Here is a 10,000-nt window from a genome sequence, read left to right on the forward strand (position 1 = left end):
TGAATATTCAGAAAACAAGAAAAAATGGATAATTGATGCGCAATTTATGAGTTCTTCTAAGAATTTAAATGACCAGCTAAACCATCCAGCTATTTTTATTAGAACATCTTTGATGTTTTGGGTATAACAAACATATTAGCAGATACTACAGTTGCATGTAAGTGTAAGTTTCATGGAAACCTATCCTGTGGTTTTTGTGTAATCTTGTTCACAAACTAACAAACAAACAAAACATTACTTCCTTGGTGTATGTAAAATTCAATGCCATTCAATACCACATATGTATATGTATATAAAAGTAAAAATGTAATGTTAGGTAAATTACATTTAAAGTTATGGTTTACTACGTTTATTTTCAAAGTAATATCGTTTGCTGTTCACATACTGCGATGACTAACTCCAATTGCTATGAAATGAAGATTTAAAACCTCGTTCTCCTCCAGACGCCACAGGTTCGGTTCTGATCCAAAACTATAAAAAGCCAAAGGCCTTTCCTTCCTGAAAAAACATCAGTGCAAATCATAACTCCTGGTTCAAAAAATGGGGAAGCTGTTAATGCAATATGGATGAAAATGTAATTTGTGCACACAATAGATATACAGGACACAATGAAACTTGTGATTGCAGACATTCAGATTCAAAGTCATTCGAAGATAGAAAGATTTTTCACTTTGGTGAAGCTTCCCATTCCCCCCCCCTCGAGAGTTTCTGTTGAGAGAGTGATTTGTTTGGAACACCAACCTATTTTGGTGTAAATAGTGACTCCATCTTCATCATGAATCAGTTTAGTTTGGTACTACAGTGCCATCTGAGACTTGGATGCCACTGTTCTCAGCACAGGGAAGCTGTAAACAGTGCAGACTTCAGAGAAGCCTCTTCAAACATGCTCGATGTGAATCCTGCTTTACGCTGCACAAGATAAAATACAGTGACTTTTTTTTGCAGTGTAGTCAGGGCAGGTCCAGGAGGCTTTATCCTTTTCATCTCCCTCACCACCAATCAGAAAGTCCCCCCTTACAAGACCCCCGCTTGCTTGTCAATCACTCCCCTTGGGCTATGGGTTGGAGGGAGACAAAAGAGGCAGGAGAGAGAAAGAGAGGGAGGATAAAACAGGAAGGGGGTGGACGTGAAAGTGGTTGGAAAACACAAGGATGTGATGTTGGAGGGAGCGGAGCGGAGCATGTAGAGTAATCGCTGAGAGCGGGTCCACTGTCTTGAAGAGAGATGAATGAATGGGGTCAGGGACGCCCCTGAGAATAAAGAGAGAAAGTGAAAAAAAAGAGAGTGGCTTGATAGAGTAAGAGAAAGGGGGATAACAGAAGGTGGGATGGAGTGAAAGCATGAGGTGGAAATGGACTGAGGGCAACAGCATCGAGGAATTAAGTAACAAAGAGAAAGAGGAGAAGGAACATGGAAATGAGAAAGGGAAAGTATGCATGAGGAAGAGAAGAAGTGTAAGAGCCAGCAGGAGAGAGGAAGATAAAAACGAGGAGTGAAAGAGGGTGAGATGAAGTGTAAATTGGTGGATAACCAGAAGGTGAGAGAGAGAGATTAAAAAGGAGGAGAAGGAGAGAGGAGCATCGTTTAATGAGGACGGCAGAGAAGGGGAAGACGGAGGGATTGATGTGGAGCAGCAGGGAGGGGAGAATAAGGAGCGAGGTGACACTAAGAAGGGAGGAGAGAGAGGGAGAACACAATTAGAGGACAACAGTGAATTCAGCTTGTCCAAGTTAAAGAACACAGACAAATGATGAGAGCTGCTGTGTGATGACAAATGAAAGCTTAGAGACAGTCTGCTTTTATAAATCAAACAATCAGTTGGTCTGTAATTTAGTTACTTGATTCTTTTGTACTGATGATTTAACAGGATGGTTTCATGTTCGCCCAAGATCAGGACGAACTTCAGCTTTCTCTGAAGAAATTAAATGACAACGTTTACTTCAACACCCAAAACAATTCAATCCACTTTCCTACTTTTGTTGGTATTTCAACTATAAACAGTGTCCTCGTACCAATCGCTCAAGTTAACTATCTTCTCTGCCACGTTATAAATCAAAAGTCGTTTAATCAATAGGAATCCATATGAGGTTAAAATCTGACCAAATCAATACTATAATGATAAACCTTAGAAACAATAATTTGTAACACGAACACCGTGTCCATGCAGTAACGATTAGGGGGCGGAGCCGCAGTAGGGAGGTCCTGCGGACACAAAATCAAACTTACCCGAAAAGTAAACACTTAAACATACATCTGTGTAAGACCTACCAAAGACCTACCATTTTTGGGGTTGGGCCATGGCCCATCCACTAACACGGAGGAGATGGGGTTTGTGACCTCTACTGCAGCCAGCCTCCAGCCACTTCCCATTGGGGTAGCAGTGATGTCGTCCATCTTTATATACAGTCTATGGGAGGGACTTTCTTCAGTGTAATCATTGGTATATCTGGAGTAAGTAAAAGCCTCTGACAGTTAAACATGCACATGTATGCCAGAACAGATCTCTGTGTTCTTACTGTATTTCTTGCTATAACGTACATGCGGCCCTTATGGGTCAATAAACACATGTATCTCCATCTCATTAAACAATAGGGCTGCAGTCGGATTGTCTTATTTGCTTGGGAAGGTTCCTAACTGAGTGAAATGACCTGGAAGTATCCAAGTGGCAGCCATGATAAGAGCTGGTCAAAATTGGCCGTGGGCCACATCCCGCCAAAGCTACCGATCCAAGCCAGAGATTATTATTGAATTTAAAAATCATAAGGAGAAAATAAATGTGTTTATTTGTAGGATATCTAGCATTTTTGTATTCCTTTAGTTGTTTCCCATGATTGATTGATTAGTGCTGGTCCACCACAATATTAACATTGACAGCCAAATATGGATTTTGTAAGTTTTTACTATTTCAAATGGGTAAAATCCTCCTTGCCATGCTCCATCTCTGTAAGCACTGAATCAATAATGATTGTGTGCAGGGAAGACATAGCTACTTATCGACTGCTTGTGCAAGTGTATAACATTAATGTTCTGTAATGTAATGTAATGTCCACAGCTTCTTGTAATGTTTGCTCCCTCAATCCAGATGAGAATTGAAAAGATCTTTCCAGACTAAAAAGGGCACATTCTGAGAAGGCACACAGCCCAGAGGTTTGAGCACAGAGTGCCAAGACACTTAAGAATACATACATGAAGAAGGCAAACAGGCCGACCAGTGGGATTAGCTATCCAATTAATTTGTATGGAATATTTCCAGGCTTTAACTGGTGCTGTTGAGGCAGCTGCGACAGCAGGAGAGGGTCAGGATGAGAAAGCTGTAGCTAATGAAGAGAGAAATGCAGGAGAGGAGGAGGAGAGCAGCCAACATGCTGCTGCGGGTGAGCTACAGGACAGATGCAACAGCTGACATCCGAGATAGAGCTGTATATGTACTGTACACTGTACAGGTATTAAACTGTCACGAAGTACACAGTAATTTAAATGTTTGCAATAGAACATCATGTATATGGTTTTAATGAAAAGAAAATATTTAACACATAAATGTGTAGCCGTGTGTAATACAGTCAAACTAAAGCCTGAAACATGCTTCTGCGACTGCGTCTGCGTCTTTTCACGCCGCTATGGCGCAAGACTCGTTTTCATTCATGCTTCCCCAACCGTTGCGCGTCTTACAAAGCAATTCCGCGCCAGAACACTAGGCGGAGTAATGCTTTTTGTCGAGACGACCTTAGAGACGCTTTCTTTCTTCTTCGTCGATTGTTTATTTACATAGCCACTGCGGCTCCTCGTAGCCTTTTTCTGGCGGACAAATCCGCCAGTCAGTGACAGGTTATACAAGTGATCATACTATCGGATATCTTCTGCCAAGTGCTCTTCTATTTTGTCCATATTCGTTCTTCTAAATCTTCCGTGATTTCTGCCGGTATTATGGGGCATGAAACCGGAAATGCAGCTCCAGAAGGGATGTAGAGCAGACCAATCACAGCCTTGCGGGCTGAGTGAGCTTGCGGAGCTTTGCCGTAAATTTTAGAAAAGGGGGTCGACACCCGTCAGCACGTAAGGAGGGATACATAAGCACGTAAGGGACCCGGAAGGGCTCTTGCGCTTACGGGCCCGTGAAAACGCAGAAGCATGTTTCAGGCTTAACTGTCTGTGTTTAGCTGTCAAGTACAGATACTTGACATTGAATGGTTTGCAGACGGGTGTGCGTCTGATGTCTGTGTGTTGTCAGTTTGTTTATTGTATGTGCCATTTTTGTTGAATCGTCTGAAAAAAATCTGTTGTTTAAATAAGTTAAATGAATGGAGCGGCTCATATAGTTAGTTTTGTCACCGCTGCAAAATGATAATGTTTCTACTGCCTGCATCACCGACTTCAGGTGCAGAACTCGGCACCCGTTCGAATGCACCAGATGAATGTCCTCATTATTTAAACATTATATCGTCAAAGTTGAAGACTGCAATTAGTCTTGCGAGCCTGGACAGCTCTGTTTCTGGAGAGAGCAGAAAGGCTTCCGCCGCTTTCGCTTCTTCTATGTTTAATGCTGTCTAAACATCCACCATTCAAATAAACCAACCCATGATTAAGGACATAGACCACATTTTTTGGTTGGACAAAACTTTGGTCTGTTGGTCCAGACTTTTTTTGGGGGATGGGGGGGGCTTTCAGTTTAGCTGAAAGCCCCCCCCCCCCCATCCCAAAAGATCCGACCAGAAAAGTTAAGAGGCACTACCTTGTGGCACAACAGAAAGCGATAGTTTTTCTTACATGTGGTCAATGAAGAAGCCTGTGTTTGTAGTTGCAGCCCAGCTGTGTGTGACCATTTCTCCAGAAAGTGGATTTTGGCATTCTCCTCATGTGTATGTGTTACTGCATGTGTTTGTGAACCACAGATGCTCGCTGAAGACTGTACAGAGCAAAACCCAAGATAAAAGAAATACTGACAACGCAGTACAGTGGGCTGTGAAACATTAATACCCTCTGATCTCAACAAGCCGTGCGTTTATCTCCCCTCTCCATGCGAGGCACAGAGAGACACAGCTAGCTGGGACGTCCGCTTCATCTGGGCCTGTGACACATTCATGTCAGCAGATTTAACACAGTGTTACAGATTCTTTCAACGCAGCGGAGACATTAGCCCAGATGAAGCTAAGAGGCTCTATTTTGAGATATTTTCTCCCTCCACAAGCCAAGGAGTTCCTTACTGACTCAGCAGGAAAGCTCAGAGGGGAGGAGGAGGATGCTGGGTAGGCTAGAGCAGTTATGCAGGTGGTGAACTGTCGCAGCCCACATTCCTTTTATAATAAATTTGGCCTATGACTCTGAATGTTCTTGATTTACATCTGAAGGCCTCTAGCTGGGGCATCGATTCAGACAACATTCAGTTGTACTGTAATTCTGTCTTATGGAGAATGTTGCGCATGTTTAACGGTTGCTTTCTCCCACTTTTTCCCAAGGCCCTGTCTCCCTACATTATATGTTTGGTCATTTGATTATTATTTGAATTTTGATTATCGATTAGATTATGTAGACAATTTTTTTTGAGTTGTTTGTTGTATTCTTTTACAGAAAGTGTGTATGTGTTGCTGCTCTGTTTGGTTGTTTGCTTGTTTCCCAGGCATTTGGGGTCAGATCAGCAGCTCAATCAGGATGTTAATGTTATTAATTGTTAATTGACTACAAGTGTCCCACGTATTGAACTCGGGACATTTCTAGGCATTTTGCTATAATGTAAAGTGACAAACAGGTCTGTACCATAAGGTCCAGGAGGGGCTAGGCAGACTCAAAGGGACACAGAGTGAGTGCAGTGTGATGTATTTGATTACATTTCAGTTAATCTATTGCAATCATCTCCTGTATTTGTGCGGATAGATTGATTTGTGGGGTCAGGATTTACCAAAGTGGTCTTGTCTTGAGTGTGGTTTCAATTTTTCTTTCTGTTTAGCCCACCTTATACCTACCAGCGCATGTGGTAGGTTCCAGGTTCCAGCGCAGGTGAGACTATAAAGCAAAAATGCCGGTCAGCAGTGAAGGGGGAGAGAGGAGTTGGCAGCTTGTGATGAGTCTGCAGATTTGTCTAAATTTGTGTTCTTTTTCTTTCTCTAGCTTGATTTTGTTTCGTTACATTTCCCGGCGATCTTTTGGCTTTCCGTTTAAGAACCTTTTTTTTTTTTTCAACTACTCCTGCTACTTCAGTATTGCTTTTTTTTCTTGTTTTCAGTGCCAAATAGCATCCTCCACCCCTATCTGGGGGTAACAGCACTACAGTGCACTCACGCTTCTCTCACTGCAGAATGCCAATATGAATCCAAATTAAGGCAGCCCTAAAAACAATATTCTTGACATGATGGAATAACTGTGCTTTTTTCCATACCTGATAGAAATAGGCACCAACTCTTCTCAACGTCAAACCTCATCCAATTAAGAAGGCAGCTGCAATGTTATACATGTTAATATAATGTTTTCACAAGGTTTGTAACAAAATACACTTAATTTTCATAAATAATTTCAAATGTATTATCGAAGCCTGAGTGGTATTGTGAGATCTGGAATTTGTTGTGCATTTAGTGTGTTGTCACATTTAGTGCAAACACCGATTAATTTGTGGTAGCACATGTTGGATTGAGTGAAGGTAAACAAAAAATATGGCATACTGCCATAAAATATGATATAAGATATTCTGCTTTCAATAATAATGTGGGTGAGATATGTTTAAAACAAACCATTTTATTCCTTCTAACATCAAATATGAAACAAATTCTCATTTAAGAAGCTCAATGGCTTCTTCAATGTAAACGTCTAATCTCACACTAGCTGTCTAGGTCCTAATTGATTAACAATAAGTATAACAAATTTCTGAATGGAGAAGATAGATTTCATGACGAAACATAATTAATACTGCCGAACAAAACTGAAGTAGAAAAGCAAAGTACAGCATCGTTCTTTATACTGACAGTTTTTTCTTGATACTGACAGTAGATCAGTTTGATAGCAGGGAATTTGTTGCTGTATTGATGCAGTGCAGCAAGGGTGGGGCTGCAAGATACTCTGACCTCCTATATGTTTTAATCACCATTTCAAAATTGTCCACGAACAAGCTCACATGGATTCAGTGGGAACAGCCCTGCACTTAAATTAATTTAGTACGAGGATGAGGGCGAGACTGAAGGAAAGCTGCAGATATTACTGTGGCTGCCAGTGTGGAATAATCTCTCCACAGCAGAGAGTCAGCATTCTGCTCCATTCAACACGTGGGGCATTTTCTGAACCATGGCCCTTCGATTAATTCCAAAAACAGTTGCAAATGTGCCTGTCAAGTGCAGCAGCGGTGGGACCTGCAGGAGATTGCCGTTGGTTTGACCATGACAAGGATGGAGGAGGGGAGGTCGGCCAGTGGAGGCAGGATCTGTGTTATTCAATAATTGAATAAATTGAGAAGTGAATTAAATTAAATTGTATAAATTAGGATTCTGGGTATATCTAATTGCTGTGAACTGTGGTTGCTTGCCCCAGGCGATGGCTCATGGTGGAGATGGGGGCGGGTCGGAGGTTTAAGCTACGACGCTTTACCCTCGGGAGAAATTATTCTGCAGGTTTTCTTCTTTTAAAGACATCAGACAATCGCCTGTCATTCATTCATAACAGAGTAAATGAGGGTTAAGAGAAAAATCCATCTCCAAAAGATTTGCACTGTATCTCAAGTGATTGCGTCAGTGCCATTGTGTGGAGTACTCACACTCACACAGATGTTGTTTTAAAATATTTTTAAAAAATGACAAGCGGCTAAAATGCAGCTTGGTAAGAGAAAATGATTTCTGGTGTAAAAACCTTAAGGAGTCAAAGATCAGGGTTTTCCAGTTATATCTACATTTTAAACTGATGTTTAACAACCACACAGGGAAAAACCCATCATAAAAGCAATTTCTGCACCTACTGGAACAGGAAATAGACCGGAACCCAATGCAGCTAAAAGGAGGACACGTTGTGATTTGAATAAGAGGCAGGGCCTGACTCAGACGATTTATTTTTCAATCGCTCTCATTTCTTGATCATTTTCGCCATGTCAATCTCTGACAAACAACACGAAATGACAACAAAAAACAATCATCTCACGCTCATGTGCAGATGCTTTAACCGCAGCAGATGGCAGGTGGAAGCAAAATGGATACGGAAAAAGTTCTATGGCACATGGTCACAAGGTAAGTCCTGGGACAACCTCTCAGAGTGATGGCATATTTCTGAGGTGCTAAACTAAGCCTGGGGGATAATCGAGCAGCGGCCGGGGCGCATCTGCCAAAATAAGTCCATTGAGTTGAACGGTAACTCGAACAAAAGAGAAGGCAGAGGTGCTGCTGAGGCAGAGTGAGGTCTGACCACAGGTGTGATAAGAGAGAGACACACCACAATAACGCTGAATAGAGAAGTCTTTTAACTCAAAAGGAGAAGAAGTTGTGTGACCGATACCTTACCTTTGTATAAATATTTATACACAGCCAAAAATAATCAACATATCCAGCCAAACCTTTTGCACACAGAGTAGAAATATAATCTGTGGAACAGAGCCGTTTAATCCTTATTTTGGGTCAAAATTACATTTTATATTCGGTCAGAGGTGGCTGATGAATAAATACATGCAGTTTTCATTTCCCGGTGACCTGTGAAAGGGAAGTTGTGACTATCACTCATTTAAATAGGAGCCGGGCAGCCGGCTCTTGAACCTGAAACAACTGCTTGGAGACTTTGCCAAGATGGCGGCCAAGTGGCGAGACCTGCCAATATGGCCTTTGGTCTGACAGTATGTTCAGGATTGATCTTAAGCTATTATTGATTACCTTTAAGAGACTGCGTGGCCCTGGGCCTGATTATATTTTAGACCTTCTGATCCCGAATCACAAGCGGAGGTCTCCTCAGTGTTCCAGAGACCAAGGCAGAGAGCCTTTGGAGTCAGGGTCCAAAACTTTGAAATGTCCTCCCTGAGGAGATTAGGCTGGCAGACTCAGTGTCATCGTTTTACATCTTCCACTCTGAAGGCCCTGTCCCAAATAATACGGACATTTTGCAAATCGAATTTTTCCTCTGCCTTTGTACCTCTTGTCCACACATGTATCAGTGTATCGGTATAAAACTACTCGCAATGTTTTTCTCTGTATTAGACAGATCGTGGATAAAGACTTTATCTCCATGTACTGACCCAGCATGCTTTTTTGAGATAATCTGTTTTTTTTTGTGCCCTCGATATTTAATAAAATGAAGGTTGTGTGAACAACTCTTGGAAACATATTTAGGAGAACACAGTGGAATAAGGATTAATCCAAATAACATTTAGCAGCTTTTCCAAATATGATTTTAAAATATGATTCAATACAGGATGATGATAAGCATTGAACTTTACAAAAGACAATACGTCTATTTAGGTCCACTGCTGTTTAAAGGGCAACATTACTCCCCAAAACTGTTAAGTGGGCCAGATTGTAACCTCTGTGACTTCATCCTCAGGAGGAAATGTTGCTCCTGTTTCCACCATCAGAGCCAAAAAGAAACACACCAGAGAGTAACGGCTGGATTTATACAATATGCACAGTTTGACAAGCAACCCCCGATACTGAATGTTGAGATCATCTAATCCGAGAGATTCCATACGCCTTGGTGGAATTATCACTGCCAGAAAGGAAAACAGGCTTTTTCCTTCAAAGCTGACTTCAAAGCTGCACAGTGGTGGCTCTGAAAAGTGAAACGTCCCTTTGGATTTATTTAACTTTAATATCCATACAATGTATCATGCTCTGGTTTTAGAGGGCGGATGTGATCGAGTTTTAGTGTCACTGAGAAACTTTTTTTTCTAACTAACTAACTGCTGTTTAGTAGACACATTTAACTTTACTTTAGATTTTCCAGTGTATCACCAGTGACTATACAACGTACCAGATTGTCCTACTCCACTAAACTGGGATGATATAAAGTGCAATTATTCATTAAATGCTGAGGTATGTCTTTTTAGAATTCC

Source organism: Platichthys flesus, chromosome 7 (genome assembly GCF_949316205.1).
Source record: "Platichthys flesus chromosome 7, fPlaFle2.1, whole genome shotgun sequence".
Taxonomy (NCBI): domain Eukaryota; kingdom Metazoa; phylum Chordata; class Actinopteri; order Pleuronectiformes; family Pleuronectidae; genus Platichthys; species Platichthys flesus.